The 16293-nt window shown below is 45.5% G+C and overlaps 1 protein-coding gene across 10 annotated transcripts in view; it reads left to right on the forward strand.

Annotated features, from left to right (window-relative positions):
• CACNA1E (calcium voltage-gated channel subunit alpha1 E) overlaps positions 1–16293 on the forward strand; it is a 497854-nt gene that overhangs the window by 165820 nt on the left and 315741 nt on the right. The gene's annotated exons all lie outside the window — the stretch shown is intronic.

Here is a 16293-nt window from a genome sequence, read left to right on the forward strand (position 1 = left end):
TGGAGAGGTTAGTCAGAGTGCTGGGCTGAGCATAAGGGAAGGTTTGAGGAAGGAAGTTGGGGAGAAAGAGCAGCGCATTAACGGACAGTCATTTTCTGCCTCCCTCAGATGGTACACAGGTGCTTAGCTAAGCAATTCACTTAGGAAAGTGATAATTGATTAGTCTTTACCAGCAGCTCCTAAAAATAGCTTGCTGGAAGTGATTGAGACTTTTTAGGAAATGAAAGATCAGTATCTGGAAGCAGGGGGATGGCTTTCAAATTCTAGTGAAGACAAATTCTAGAAGCAAAGTGGGGGCCACAGAGGGTGTTGGTGAAAGGAGAAGCTTTACAACTTAGAAGGGGAAGTAAATAGAAGGAGAAGCATGGGATGAGGGTGTAAAGAAAGGATTGAGTTGAAAACATGAGTGTAGTAGTTTTCCCTGAAGACAAAGCTGATTTGAGGGGGAGAACCTATTTTCAATGGGGGCCTTGTGGCCACATTTCTTAGTATGCAAAGCATCAGGAAAAATGCTACTTGTCTGAGATCCAGTTGCTAAGACTTAAGCAGATAATGTTGGGTTGTGATCACCCTTATATTTTTGCCCTGAGTTTTTCCTTCAGCCACTGCTAAGAATATGTCTTTTTTATATTGAGTTGTGGAACCCCATGTAGGGCTATGAGGCATTAGAAAACCAGAGGTCCTGTTCTGAGTTCACTCCAGCTCCCAAAGGTTGTGTCTTACTAAATATGAGGGATAGCAAAGAAGGCAGTGTGTGGTATGGCCAGAGCATTCCACTGGGAGTTATTGCATTCCTGGTCAGATTACTGATGAATTGCATGATCTAGAGCAACTCAATTAGTTATTCTGCACCAGTGGTCTCAACCTGGGGCATTTTTGTCCCCCCAAAGGACATTAGGAAACCTGGAAACATTTTTATTTATTAATTAATTTATTTTATTTTTATTTTTTTAATATAAAACTTATTGTCAAATTGGTTTCCATACAACACCCAGTGCTCATCCCAACAGGTGCCCTCCTCAATGCCCATCACCCACTTTCCCCTCCCTCCCACCCCCCATCAACCCTCAGTTTGTTCTCAGTTTTTAAGAGTCTCTTATGGTTTGCCTCCTTCCCTCTCCGTAACATTTTTTTTCCCTTCCCCTCCCCCGTGGTCTTCTGTTAAGTTTCTCAGGATCCACATAAGAGTGAAAACATATGGTATCTGTCTTTCTCTGTATGACTTATTTCACTTAGCATAACACTCTCCAGTTCCATCCATGTTGCTACAAAAGGCCAGATTTCATTCTTTCTCATTGCCAAGTAGTATTCCATTGTATATATAAACCACAACTTCTTTATCCATTCATCAGTTGATGGACATTTAGGCTCTTTTCATAACTTGGCTGTTGTTGAAAGTGCTGCTGTAAACATTGGGGTACAAGTGCCCCTATGCATCAGTACTCCTATATCCCTTGGGTAAATTCCTAGCAGTGCTATTGCTGGGTCATAGGGTAGATGTATTTTTAATTTTTTGAGGAACCTCCACAATGTTTTGGGCAGCTGCACTAGTTTGCATTCCCACCAACGGTCCAAGAAGGTTCCCGTTTCTCCACATCCTGTCCAGCATCTATAGTCTCCTGATTTGTTCATTTTAGCTACCCTGACTGGCATGAGGTGATACCTCAGTGTGGTTTTGATTTGTATTTCCCTGATGAGGAGTGACGTTGAGCATTTTTTCACGTGCCTGTTGGCCATCTGGATCTCTTCTTTAGAGAAGTGTCTATTCATGTCTTTTGCCCATTTCTTCACTGGATTATTTGTTTTTCGGGTGTGGAGTTTGCTGAGTTCTTTATAGATTTTGGATACTAGCCCTTTGTCCGATATGTCATTTGCAAATATCTTTCCCCATTCTGTCGGTTGCCTTTTAGTTTTGTTGATTGTTTCCTTTGCAGTGCAGAAGCTTTTTATCTTGATGAGGTCCCAATAGTTCATTTTTGCTTTTAATTCCCTTGCCTTTGGAGATGTGTCAAGTAAGAAATTGCTGCAGCTGAGGTCAGAGAGGTTTTTTCCTGCTTCCTGGAAACATTTTTAATTGTCACAAGTTGGGGGTGCATCTGGCATCTAGTGGTAAGAGGTCGGGAATGCTGCTAAACATCCTGCAATACATAGGACAGCCCCCAACCACCTTTGCAAAGTGATCTGACTTAAAAATTTCAATAGTGCTGGGGTTGACAAACCCTGGTCTAGATGTCTTTTCTCATCTATAAAGTGGAGGGGTTAGAAGAGGAGGTTGATAATGTGTGTAGCTAGATTAGGTAAACACTATATTCAAATTACCTGTCTACCTGACACAGAATACTTCTGCCCACATCACATCCATAGAAATATGAATCAAATGAAATGAGTTAAAAAAACATCCCTCCCTTTTCTAGCAAACAACAAAATCTAAAACTCAAAATGCTATGAGCTTTTCAGGCTCATATTGACCACTGTGTTTGCTTCCATGCCCTAGGTCATTCATCTTAACATGTTACATTTGCAGATTGCACTTATACCTGTGAGGTAAGGGTTGAGGGTCATCTTCCTTAAGCTGAACTGATTGTTTCTAGAACAGGTTTATCACTTCTAGATTTTCCCATACAAACTTCCCGGTATGGTGCAGGTCCTAAGATGTCCATGTCCTATTTGTATCCACTTGGCTTTGCATATAATTATCACTCATTCATTCATTCATTCCGTAAATATGCAGTTAGTACCCACAGTGTACAGGCATTGGTTGCTGTGGGGAACAGAAGGGTATGTAAATATAAGTCAAGCCCCTTATGGTGTAATGGGGGAGAAGAGATACATACACCACAGTATCTGATGCAGGGGGACATAAAGTGCCAGAGGTGCTCAGAGGAGAGACAGATCATGTTTGTTGTATGATCACAAAATGCTTCATGAAGGAGGTATAGTATGAACTGGGCTTTTAAGTCTGTCCTGTTTTTTAACAGGTGGATAGGAAAGGAGGAGAAGGAAGGGAGGAAGAATGAGAAATGAAATGCAGGAGGATTATTTCAAGGTGTGCTTATGGAATGATAAGCAGTCCTGCTTCACTGGAGCAGGCAGTGAGCACTGCAGAGTGGTAGGAGATATTGCTGGGAGCACAGACAGGGTGGGGGCGGAACATTTTGTTCAGTCCTGGTCCTTAAAATAAGGACTTGGATTGGATGACATTTAAGTTTCCTTTTAACCCTAAGATTGTAAGATCTCATCATTCCGTCGTGATATTTGATAGGCATTAGAAACTCATTTATTTATCTGATAAATACATTTGTTTAGTGACCTCGTACCAGATGCTGTACTAGACACAGGCAATGCAACACTGAACACGCTCTTGAATTTTATTACACTGAAGGGTGGGACCAGGGTCAGAGTTGAGTTATGCAGTGAACCTCTGAACCAGGTAGAATGTGGAGGAGAAGGAAGCCTCAGAAGGCTCTTTTCCTCCTCTGAGGAGGTTTAAGTCCTGAGCCTGAGAGGTGGTGGTGCAAACAGAAAAGAAAGGAAGATTATGAGCATGGAATAAAGAACAAAGAGTGACAGGGCTTGGGGGATGGTTGCTGTGGGAAATGTGCAGGAAAAGAATCAAAGATGCACCTGAAGTTTTCTGTCTGAGTTAGGGGGAGTCTGTGATGTTGCAAACAAAATGAGAGACCTGGGAAGGAGCTGGTTTGGAGGGAAAGAGGATGAGTGTTTTTAAATCAGTGTATTGATTCACGGTGCCATCAGGTTATCCAGGTGGGGGAGCCCATTTGAGCAGTTGTAAATGTGGCACCCGACTTTAAAAAGAATAGGGCTAAAGATAAAGATTTGGGCATCTTTTGGGTATTAGCTTTAGTTGCAGCCAGCCAGATGGATGAGATCACCGAGAGAGTGTATATACTTAGAGAAAAGGTAGGAAACAGGCTCTGAAGAATGCACACGTTTAGGAGATGGAAGAAGATAAGGTGGAGAAGAAGATGAAGGGGCAGTTAGGGAGGTGGGATTAGAATATAGATGGGAAATGCTCCTGAGGGGGAAGCAGGGAGGCAGAGAAGCCAATTCCTGCTGAGTCCCGGATGCAGCAGAATGTGTATACACCCTAATAGCCTCCAGGGAAACAGACTCTGGTTTTAAAAATCCCTTGGATGCATTTAGCTGTAAAAGTGTTGAGCCACCTGATCATTTTATCACTTCTGGGTGCCTCAGCCAGAGGGTGAGGAGGGAGAGGGAAAGGAGGAGGCTCTCCAGTGACTCATCCCTCGTGTGTGTTAAGAGTTTTGGTTAAAAGGTTTGCTGCAAGAGAAAGCTGCTTGACTTATTTTATAATAGGTTCCTGGAGCACTGTGGCAACAGTAGGAAGCTATAGCTTCTGCCCCTGAGAGGGATGCCACCGAAGGGAAGACATTTGGGGACTGTTTGTGATCGATTATGTTTGTGCCATCTTGGAGGGTCGAGTGGCGTGGCAGGGTTTGTAGGTCATTCAAAGCCTATGGTTTCCAGGAAAAGGGACTTTTCATCTTGTAACTTTGGCTGTGGAGGAGGCTCTGTGCCCAGGGCTTGACCCTCACTGACTCCCGAGTGACTCTACACTTTTCTACCATGGTGTCTTGCAGCCATTCCTGTCTGGCCTCAGGGTTCAGGCCACACTCACTCCTCCTGCAGCTTGTCTCTTGCAGTGAGGTGTAGTGGTGGGATGTAAACTCTGGCATCAGGCAGAACCAGGTTCCAGGTCTAGCTCTGCCACTTACTAGCTGTGTGATCTTAGTTTAGAGACTTGGTTTCTCTGATCTCAGTTGCCCCACCTGAAAAATGGTTGAAGCTAAACATAACCTACCTCCTAGGATTCTTGTGCAGAGCAAATGAGGTAACATGTACACAGTGCTTTCTTAGACCTTCCACAAATGTTACTTATTGTTGCTGCTTTGGAATTTTTTCTTTTTTCTGTTGAATTGTTTTCAGAATTCCTTTCCCTTTCTCCCAGTGTTTTCCACTTTTTTTTTTTAAAGTACTATATTGAAGAAAATTGATACCTAACACCCATTAGCCAGCTTCTGTCTGGATCCCTATGGAGGGCCTTGAATGCTTTGATTGTTCAGATATAATTCTCTTTTGGAAATAGGGAGCTGTCTTTTGACATCACCTGTAATGCCTGGTGTCTGTCCCTGTAAATATAACAATGATACCACCTACAGTGGTGTGACAATGTAAGTTTACAAAGCATTTTCACACACCCAGTCTTAACAATCTTAGCATCATTTGGGAAGCTGGGTCTTTCACCCCATTAAGCTGGTGACTGTCTTCAGTTTTTAGATGCTCGCACATGCCTGTGTGTGTGTGTGTGTGTGTGTGTGTGTGTGTGCGTGTGCACACGTGTGTGTGTGTGCAATCTTGAAGGATTGTTTCTTTTCTTTTAACACAAAAAGCTAAAGTTTCAAAGCAGGTGGGGTGTGGGTTAAACACTGTTCTAAATGGCAGGCCTGCTGTTCGTGGGGAGGGAAAGTGGCCTGAAAGTTTAAAAATAACCCGAACATTATAGACTCCTGTGAATTCTACAGCCCGGAGCACTGTGAGTCTGTGGGTGTCTTACCTGCTGGAGTGCAGGCAGGAAAACAACAAGTTGAGAGGCAGGAGGATTTAAATTTGCTGAATCCTTTAGTGACATGCGTTGGCAGCCGAAGTTTTCATTAAAAAAATGAAAGCCATACCTAATAATCAGGATCGATATTCCTGAATGGTAGGAATAGTGCTACCCGTGGATTTGTTGAACACTGAACACTGGCTAATATTTGGGGCTGCAGTAAAGCAGACCCTCTTTTCCTACTGCTGAACACCATCTCTCCATCTATTCCTTACCTTCCTTACTGACCCCTCCAGAGTTTGTCTGATAGCGTTTCTGGGAAGCTGCCTAAGACTGACCCACCAGGGAGCTCAGGGGGTAGGGCATTTTGGGTAGAGTTGGCCATTCATTGAAAAAACAGGTAAATGGTGTGTAAAACCGTATTCGTCATGAGTAAATTGTGCACAATAATATACCCTTTGGATTTTAAGAAGTTTTGAAGAGTGTAAACAGGTTTTGAAGTAAGACTTGGTTCCCCTTGGCGTGCCCGTGCTGCTCTGGGACATTGAAATGCAGAACCGCAGCAGCAGGTCGGGCTAATTACACCAGCACATATTGGAATACGATGCACTTGGGCATCTGTTGTCCCGGTTGGTCTATCAATAGTCTCCTGAGATTTAGAGGGCAGGCATTACTGTTGTCATTTTTGCACATGTGGTAATAAGCCAAACAAAGATTGAGGTGCAAGTCTCTTGTTTTGTCTCACACTCATTACTTGCTTATGCTGAGACCCTTCAACACCTGCTGTAGTCTCTGGACATTTTCTTGCATCTTGGAATTGTAGGATGGTCATGAAATGAAGTGACTAGCCCATGTCTCTATTAATGGTATCAGTGAGAAGCCTACATTATGGTGGTTAAGAAAATGGATTTTGGAGTCAAATAGACCTAGGGTTGACCTTCTGCTATGTCCTTTACCACCTATCTGACCTTGAGGGAAATTATTTCATTTCTCTCAGTTTTGCTTTTCTTATCTATAAAATGCTTATTATAATAGTACATACCATACAGGATTATTCTGAGAAATAAGGAAAGCAAAGAGCTTAGTGTAGTGCCTTTTTATTAAATAATAAGTGTTTAATACCCATTATAATTAATATCATTAACCAAATTGCCTATACTCTTCTTTGTAATTATTCTTCATTTGTTTGATGCATGTCCATTTTTCTCTTGGATTTTTATAGTCTTGGAATTTGCACTATGAAATCAGGATCTATTAGAGAATAGAGATTATTTTAACAAAGAAAAACTAGCATAATAGGAAACTTTGGGTTATTATATTAATAATACTTGACCACTTCACATCCAGCAGAAGTTTTTTGAAGAATGTGACTAAGGGATCGAGTGATTATGTGAAAAAAACAAGAAAAGTCTCTAAGGGAGAAGACTGTAGTATGAGCACATCCGTGTGTGTGCTGGGGTTCGTTTGTTAAGGGTCTTAGAGAGGAGTATTTCAGAAATTCTCCCTTTTGATTGAGAATTACATTTTCATCTTTCCCATTTTTAAATGGCTCATTAGGAATATTTAAAAATCTTCAAAAGAACTTGTGATTCTTCCCATTTAAATATAATGGGTTACATTTATGTATAGGTCTGTCTGATAGCTCCCAACAGCATAGGAAGATCAGTTTATATATTTATACAGTTGGCTGGCAGAATGAGATCAGACCAGAATGGAATGTGTGTCTTTGCATATAGGCAAAAGTGTGTGTGTCTCTTCCACATATAATTCTTCATAAGGGAAAGAGGTCTGATGATAACATTTGCCTTTTTGTAGAGAGAAGAGATAGAACTAGTTTAAGATGATGATTGATTTCAAAGCAGAATTTTATTCTTCTGTGTTTTGCATTCGGTGGAAAGAGACCTGAAAATGTTCTTTATATGAGGGTCTGAATGTCTTTTTAAAATACGTGATTCCCTAAATCTTATTTCAACCATATTTTTAAAGAGCGGGAGATATTCCTCATATGAAAATGAACCCTATAATTTGATGATTGATCAAATGAGGGTGAGGCTGTTATTGTGCTGGAAAAGTTCCTGAGTTAGAATATCTGATCTCCTACAGGAGAGGTAGGCATCCTTTCATGCTGTAAGGGGGAGGATGAACACTAAACCCAGGATGAACAGCTGGAAACAGCTGACAACAGAGCAGAGATTCTGTCTAGTCTAGCTAGACTAGCAGGTTCACAGTCTAGTCAGAGCTAGACTGTGTTAGGGGAAGGGCAGCCCCTCAGACAGGCACCAGCTAACCAGCTGATGGAGACTCAATGATTCATTCATTGACGATGTATTTAATAAAGGCCTGCTATGAGTATAACATAATGCAGGCACTCTAGGTAATAAAATGAAGGGGAAGATATGTCCTTTGTACTTGAAAAGCTTATACCATAGTGAAGAAGACAAGGCACACATAATTGAAAAATTAAATAGGAATTTAGTGGTGAAGTTATACCCATGACAACAATGACAGTTAGTAAACAGGTACTATATGAATGACACAGAAGTTTCTGTGAATTTATAGGAGGTAGAGATCACAGATAGAGTTGGAGAGGTTACGGAAGGCTTCGTGGAAGAGGCAGAATTGAACTGAACCATACTTTCAAGGATACCTAGGAGTTAGAGAAGCAGAAAAGATGAAAGATGTTCTTGGGTCAGTCTGAAGCTGGTGCTCTGAGCAAGAGTTTTGAGGCAGGAGTGGGCATGACATGTTATAGCTATGTTGATACTATGGCACATGGGGAGATGGTGTTAGAAAGGTAGGTTGAATTCATATTTTCTTGAGTTGTCAGGCTTAGGAGTTTGGCCATTTTTTAGGCAGGAAGGAACCACAGAAGTTAAGTGATTGACAGGAAGAATGACGTCACCCCAGTAGAAACTGGAATTTTTGGAGGGGAGCTTGCTTTGAAGGAATTACAATGAATTCACTTTTTAACACATTGAGTTTGAGATGACGAAGGACAGTCCGTGTAGAGATACTCATTCCTTAGTTGGGCATTTGGATCTGGAAAGAAGGTGGAAAGGTAAGGATGAGACTAGATGTGGAAGCAGAGGGGATAGTAGAAAGTGTGAGTAAGGATATGACCCTGAAAGGAAAGATGTCAGAGAAGATGCAGGGGTTGAGAACAGCCCCTTGGGGGTACTCCCACAATAAAGAGAAGAATAAAAGGAGCAAAAGAAGGAAACAGATATTGAGAAACTGGGAGGTGGGGTGCTAAGATAGGGGAACTCTGAGAAGTAGGGGCAGTCAGTGGTGCCAGATGCTACAGAGGAGTCAAGGGGGGGGGGAATGGGGGAAACAGGACCACAGGAGGTCAGTGGGGGTCTCAGTGCAGTTTCAGGGGAGTGGAAGGGGCAGAACCAGCACATGGCCTGCCCAGGTGCACATTTCAAAACTGGCCTTAAGTCCATATCATATGGGAATGCCTTATTCACTCTGATTATTTTATACCAGGTGGGTGTAACCAGCTGCTCAGCGTAGGAGAGAGTGGGAGAGAAAGGGTGTGGTGATGGACAGGTGGTGGCTTAATCTGCTGATGATTCCAACCCAAAGAGTCCTGTAAGAGGCAAGACTGGTGGGTGTGGTAGAAATGAGTTCCCTTCTCTGGGCCTTTAGGGTCCTCTAGGCTCTGTTTCAGCTGTGAGCTGCTTTTCCTGCTAATCGGGACACTGTCTTCAAGAGTGAAGTGTGGGGAATGGATTAAGATCAGCAAGTTCAGGTTATAACTCAGGTGCCTTCTCGTCCTGGGCACTGCCTCCTTTGCTGTAGCACCTGACATCATGCCTGACACATGGAAGGTGCTCATTTTATGTTTGCTGAATGAATGAATCAGACTAAACCCACCCAGGCTGAGCAAGCTTTGCAATGTGTGGGCTGTATTTTGTTTTCTGAGTCAAGAGGCCAAGGGGGCGGATGGATGGGCGTGCTTCCGTCGGTTGTTCTCACCCTTAGATACTGAAGCATCCTCCGCTCACCCCTACCAGTCAGAGCTGGAGCTCTGCAGAGTCCTCCTGCTGCACTTTGCCTTGACGAGGAAGCAAGGCTGGACCCTGAGGAAAGGTGCTGAGGTGAAGTAATGGGGCAGGGATCCTTTGACATCTGGGAATAAACATTGAAGCTCCAAAGGGACCTTCCCAGTAAGGGTTAATGTTTGTTTGATTGAATATATTTGACTTTTGTTCAGATTGAAAAGTCAGCTCGTCTTAGGGAAAAGAAAGGATCGAAGTGGTAATAGATTTTTTGTGATCCTAGTTACACTGAAACAGTAAACATGCTGACTGGTTAATCAGTCCCGTGCATCTAGCATTCGCTCCACAGCCTGGGCATTCATGTTCCATGCTGCTGTTCCATGCTGCTGTTCCATGCTGCTTCTCCCCACCTCCGGTGCCATCTCTTTCAAAGGGATCTCCCTAGTTCTTCCCTTTTCCTGGCTGCTCCCAGCTGGAGGGGATGTCTCCTTTCTCTGTTCTCCCCCTCATGGGGTACACTATTATGGTGCACACTACATTCTGCTTTGTATCAGAGCCCTTCATGGGTATGTTTCACCCTTCCTCTCTCTAAAAATGTAAGCTGTCGGAGGCTGTGACTATGTCTGATTTATCCTTGAACCTCAGAATTCCTGAGAAAAATGCCTGGCACATGAGAATGCTTTCATGAGTATTCATTAAGGGGACTTATGTATTAATGAATAAGTAAATTAATGAATACCTCTCCCAGGTACCAAGGCCTTTGGGCTCTTTGGACTCTGATCTCTAATGTTTTTCTTTCTTTTCTCTTTTTCTCCATTTGTCCTTCTGACCAAGTCTCAGACACTTCTATTTCTCTGCCCCTCCGTCCACCCCATACACACCAAAGTCATCTCTGACCTGCACTTCTGAAATCTGCTTTCGGAAACGAAAGCTGCCAGATATGTGGTTTGCTATGTGTTACTGTGGTCACAGCTACCATTGCTGAAATGTATTTAACAAACACATATATAGCGCTTGTGTGCCAGGTAGGTAGTGTTCTAAGAGCTTTACACATACTAACTAACTTCATCTTCATAATGGTCCTGAGACAGGTGGCATGCTTTCCTCAAATTTAACCCTTTGGGAGGCTTTCTGGCTCAGGGTCATGCTTCACCTTACAAGATCAGGCCTGTGATGGACTCTGAAGCAAGGAAACCATTATTTTGACATGCAGAATGTTAATAGTGGCCACCGATTGTGAAGAGTCCTGACCTTATTATCAGGAGATCCAACTCTGCTATTTCCTAGCTCTGTGCACTTGAACAAATACCTGACCCTTTGGGCCGCAGATAACAGAATGTGCCTTACAGTCCTGCAGCAAAGATGCAGTGAGATGACATTATCACAGTTGGCACTCAGGAAATATTGAGTTGTCATAAATGAATGGTTTTAAAAACATTTTTAAGCAAAATTTGCACATCTATAGTTAGCTGGTGGAGTGTTAGAGCTGTGGAGTTTCTCAAGCATGGGTTTGAGAAATGCTGCTTCTAGGGATGGACATTACATAAGGATGTAAAGTTATGTTTTCACCCAAGAGAGGGCTGTAAGGTATTGTGGAAGCCACCAGATTCCCAAGATGTCTGCATTGCCATAATGCTCCTCTGCTCTGCAATGAATTTGCACATGGTCTCCTGCCAACTTTTTTCTTAAGAACCCACTCCCAAATCCTCTCTGCATTATGTTCCTTAGAGCACTGCTTTGCATAAGAGTCTATTTCTTGGAAAAGCTCAACAGGGGGAAAAATAGAACAAAAGGGGCTCTGATAGCTTAAGCATAAGTTATCTGAGTGTAATTGTTGGGGGGCGGGGTTGGGGGTGGGGTATGAGGAAGCCAGGCTGGTGGGAGGGGCACACGCATTTTGGATGAGGTTAGATTTACCGACTCCGCAGTGACGGGCTAAAATCTCATTCGAAGATGGCCCAAGGCCTGACAGATCTGGGAAGAGCTTTATGAATGAGGGGAATAGGCTAAGTGCCTCTCCAATCGCGATGCTCATTCTGTCCATCTTAGTACAACCTCCCATGGCCTTCCTGGTCTGCGGGAGTGCAGCCAACTGGTTTCATCGCTTTTCCAAAGGTAACTGGAGGGACCCTCTACCAGTAGCCTTCCCTCCTGCTTGCATTTTGGATGGTACACTGGAATTGAGGGGCTACAGGGTGAAAGCTTTGAGATTAAACCATCTATATGGGGTTAATAATCTAGGGAAGTTTTTCACTTGCTTCCTCAGACCCTGTTGGGTTTCTAGTTTGCAGGTGACTGCTTGCCGAAAAACATGCAGGTGGAAAAACATTTGCTTGCACCATCTTAACTGTGTGCGTATTGTCCATATGTGTGCATGTACACATGTGCATGTGCATGCAGTGTGTCGACTTTGTGCCCAGTGTGTGGGGCTGTACTTTCTAAATACTGTGAGATGGGCTGGTTGTATTATAGTGAATTTTGGGTCTTGGACCTCAGCAAAGTCCCACATGGGAGTAGAGGGCTAGTGACAAGAGGTCACTTCTTTAGGCATTACCTAGGCTCTGGAATATCTGGGGGGTGCTGGGCTGCCAAGTACCTGAGCTCACAGTGATGTGCTCACAAATGACCAGTAGATGGTGCTCTAACAACAGGGAACTATGGCCTCTGTTCCTCATGGGCTGGAAAGCGATTTTAGGAAACCGGTTTCCAATCAGTTATGACCAAATGCTGATTTTCTGCATTTCCATATGTGGGTCTTTAATACATTGGAAAGAGGGACACTGTAAGGAGAATTCCCACCAAGTTCCCTTATGAAGAGCATCATGGCAATGACCTGTTTTTTTCTAAGGATCCTCCTGGATCTTGAGGGCAATAGATGTGTTTAGTTTAGCATCTTCCCAGCATGGTCCCAGGAACGTGTGGCCACTGATCAAATCCAAATTGAGGATGGCAAGCATAGAATTCCCATGGGCTTAGTGTGAGTGTAGAGTTTCTTCTCTTGACAGTGAAAAATTTGGAATTACACTCTTACCATCCACAAGAGATTAGACTGGGTGTTAGAAAGAGCCATAAAGTGCAAGTCAGAAGATCTGTTAGAAGCCCAGGGAAAATTACTTAATGTTTCTGAAACTGCTAATTTGTCCACCAAATCAGGGTCATAATACATGGGTTAGCGGGCTGATCTCAGAGATTTGTTGTGAGGTTTCTGTAAGCTGAAAACTATTAAAAACACATAAAATGTAATTCGGCCATTAAAATTCTAGCCCTCTGGGGGCTGGAAGAATGGGGGCATTAGAGAGTCACAGATCTCAAAGGTCTGAAGAGCTGTGACTGTAGGGTGGGGGATGGTAGATGTGGTGAAATATGAGTGTATGCCTCCCTCTCAGCATTACTGCCCTCGGACCAAGTCCATTACCAAAGACTTTTATACCGTCATGCTTGCCTCTTTCCCCTTGGGCTGCACCCTCCAGGAATTCCCCATTTATAACCTCACTACAGAGGAGCTCATACTCGCTGGCATAGTCTACGTTATCCCCAACACATGTGCTTGTGACTGCTGTCTCAGAATGCAAGGAAGGCAGGCCTCAATTCCACTGGGGCTACACATCTCCAAGTCTAATATCCTGTCTTGGGGATCCTAGGTCTCTAAAGAATTACAGCAGCCACAGAGAACACAGAACATTGTAGAGAGAGGAAGCAGAATTAGTACTGCCTCTCTGCTGAGTGGGTGACATTGAAGACCCAAGTCTGGGTGTTCCAGATCTTCCAGGAACCTCTTCCAGGAGGTAAAGCTCAGAGAACCCTGCTTCCTCTGAGCATTAACAAATGGGCACACCACCCTGAAGCCTGCTAAGGCCCAGACACAGAGGACAGGGGTGAAGTCGTACTCTGAGAATGAGGTCTTTCAGGCACTCTGGTCGGTAAGGTTATAGAATCTAATTTAATCCAGGAAGAGGACACGTTTTTGGGGGTCATCATTTATTTTGTTCATTATTATATCCTCAGTGCCAACAGTGTCTGGTGCTCAAAAATATTTATCAGATGATTGATTTGAATGAATTTTGTACTATGGATTATGGTTCTGCCTGAAAGCACGGGTTTGCTCACTTCTGAAAGCCCTTTCTAATCTACACAGTTTGCAGGGTTACTGAGACGACCACTTGTGACCATTGTGAGTGACGAACAGGGACCTCATGGTTCATAGCAACATCTTCCCTTTTACTTCTGACTAGGTATCTGACTGAAAAGGACCCTCCAATTAAGGTAGGTAGAATGACAGAGTAAGGCAGTAATGTGAAATCAAAATAATAATTAGAGCTGACACACCTTGTGTAGTAATTTGGTCTGAAACAGGCTACCCTGAATCAAAAGGTCAACATGCCATCCCAAAGGCAGCAGTGACATCATTCCTTTGGGTTTCCAGTACCCAGAGAATTTCCCTTCACACATGTTCTCATATGTTCTCACACAGTAGACCTTGTGTCAGTGCTCACGTGGCCTTGCCCACAGACACATACACATACACATAGGAACATACGTGCCTCTCACTCAGATGTCCTCTCCCTTCCCCTCAGTTAATCTCACACACAGGGACACACTGCCTTTCAGACACATGAAGCTGCATTCACCCAACCTCTTGGCCTTGGTCAGACTCTGTTTCTTTCCTCAGCCACCCGCCCCTTCCTTTTCTCTAACATTGCTCATGTGGGGAGGATTTGGATAGAGCTGTGTGTTGAGGCTGAGATTGGAAAAAAGCAGAGGCAAGTGTGTTCCAGCTACTGGAGACATGGAAGGGGGCGGCTGGTACCTGTGTTCCGTTCAAACCACTGAGTCACCTGTGGACAAGGGCGTGGTTGCTAAACCCTCTTTCTCAGGGCCTTGGAGTCCACCTTTCCCACTTAACGCAGCTCAGATACTAATTGTTTTTTTCTTCATTAACAGGGTGGGTTTGAGGAAGTCTGTGGAGCGGACTTATGAGTAAAAGGGGTGGGTGGGAGGATCTCCTGATAAGACTTTGAGAAGGGTAGTGTTAGCCCCAAACTATCATCGCCGGCCCCAGTATCTGGGCCACTCTTCCAGAAATGGATGCGCAGGGCTCCTCCGGAGCTGAACCCAAGAAGCCGCCCCAGATCGCATTTGCCTAGGGAGGGCAGAAGCTCCCGCGGGGAGCTGGCACCAACAGCAGGGTGCGGAGCCCCCAAGTGGTCCCAGCGTGCCTCACGGGGCCTGCGGGTTGCTAAGTGGGGAGACAGGGAGAGGGTGCTGCCTTCTCCGCGGAAATCCCTGGGCAGCGTTCCTTGGAGACTGGGAGGTGTGGAGAAGCAGCGACCGGGCCCTGGAGCGCGGCGCGCACGGCGCAAAGGCTTCGACTACCCGCCTGAGCGGGCACTGAGCGGGGTACAGCACCGGCCGGCGCCTCGGCGGGGACGGAAGGCGCGAGTGCGTGCGCGCGTGCGTGTGCGCCCCCGCCGGGCCTGGGCTCGGCTCTCTTGCGGGGACCGTGCCGCGCCGCCAGCTGCGCCTGCCTCTCTCCTCTGGCGTTACTTGCGGGAGAGGCGACTCTTGCTGGACCTCTGCGGAGGTGGCCCGCTACCTTCTGGCTAAATAAATCTATGAGCCAAACCAACCTCACTTCCCAGGCCCCTGCAGCTGCGGTCGGCCGGGGTCCTTCCGGCTCCATCCCCGCCCCTCCTGTCCTCACCGGCCCCGCCCCCGCCTCTCCAGGCGCTCCAACGCGCTCCTCGCTGCGCCTCTGCGCTCCGCTCGCCCCCCCTCCCACCCCCAACTCCTCGCCTTCTCCTTTCCTTCCCCACCTCTCCTCTGCTTCCCGGAGTGGGGCTGTCGGTGGCAGAAGACGCCGAGCCGTTCGGCAGGAAGTTCGGTCCTTGGACAACTCCCGTGCCAGGCCACGGCTAGGCTCGTCTGCAACCTGTTCCTCCCTCGCCCAAGTGCTCGCCGCCCGCCCGCTCCCGCCCTCGCCCCGGCGCAGCCGCGGATCGCTGTTGCATGCTGATCCGGGGAGGCGGCGGCGACGGCGGCGGCGGCGAGCGCTCCGGCAGGATGCTGGCACTCGGGCTCCGCTGCTCTCCGGAGGCTGCTCAACTTCTATCCCAAGCGCAGGAGCTTTGAAGTCGTTTATCCCTCTCCGGTTGGATTGACTTCTTCTTTTGATATTTTGGGCGTTGCGGTTTGCGCAGGAACCTCAGTATCGCTCCCCCCTCCCTCTCTGTCAACCTTTGGATGCGTCTGTGCTGGCAGATTTAAAGACCCAAGTCTTGGCTGTGGAATTTCTTAGATGGACTTGCCGGGGCTGGCGTTATAAAGCATGTCACCATAACCCCGTCCTTGTCTTTTTTTTTTTTTTTTAAGTTCTTTTGTTTTCATTTTTCCCTTCCTCCCCAACCCCCACCCCCAATAAATCACCAAACTGTTACCTAGCGGGCCGGTGCCTGCCTCTCTTCCAGAACTAGGTGGTGCGTCTGCCAGAAGAGGAGCTATGTTTGAAGAGCAGCCTACTCCACCCCTCTCTTCTTCAGTCCCCGAATGCCACCACACACTGGCATTTTGAAAAAAAAAATTGCCTCCAGAAACTGAGCACCCCCAAGCCCTCCCCCCGTTTTTTTTTTTTTTTTTTTTTTTCCTCCTTGAGGAATGGAGCTTCGCAGAGGTTGCATTTAGATTCAACAGTTCAGAGCAGCGGGG

This window comes from Leopardus geoffroyi, chromosome C3 (genome assembly GCF_018350155.1).
Source record: "Leopardus geoffroyi isolate Oge1 chromosome C3, O.geoffroyi_Oge1_pat1.0, whole genome shotgun sequence".
Lineage (NCBI taxonomy): Eukaryota > Metazoa > Chordata > Mammalia > Carnivora > Felidae > Leopardus > Leopardus geoffroyi.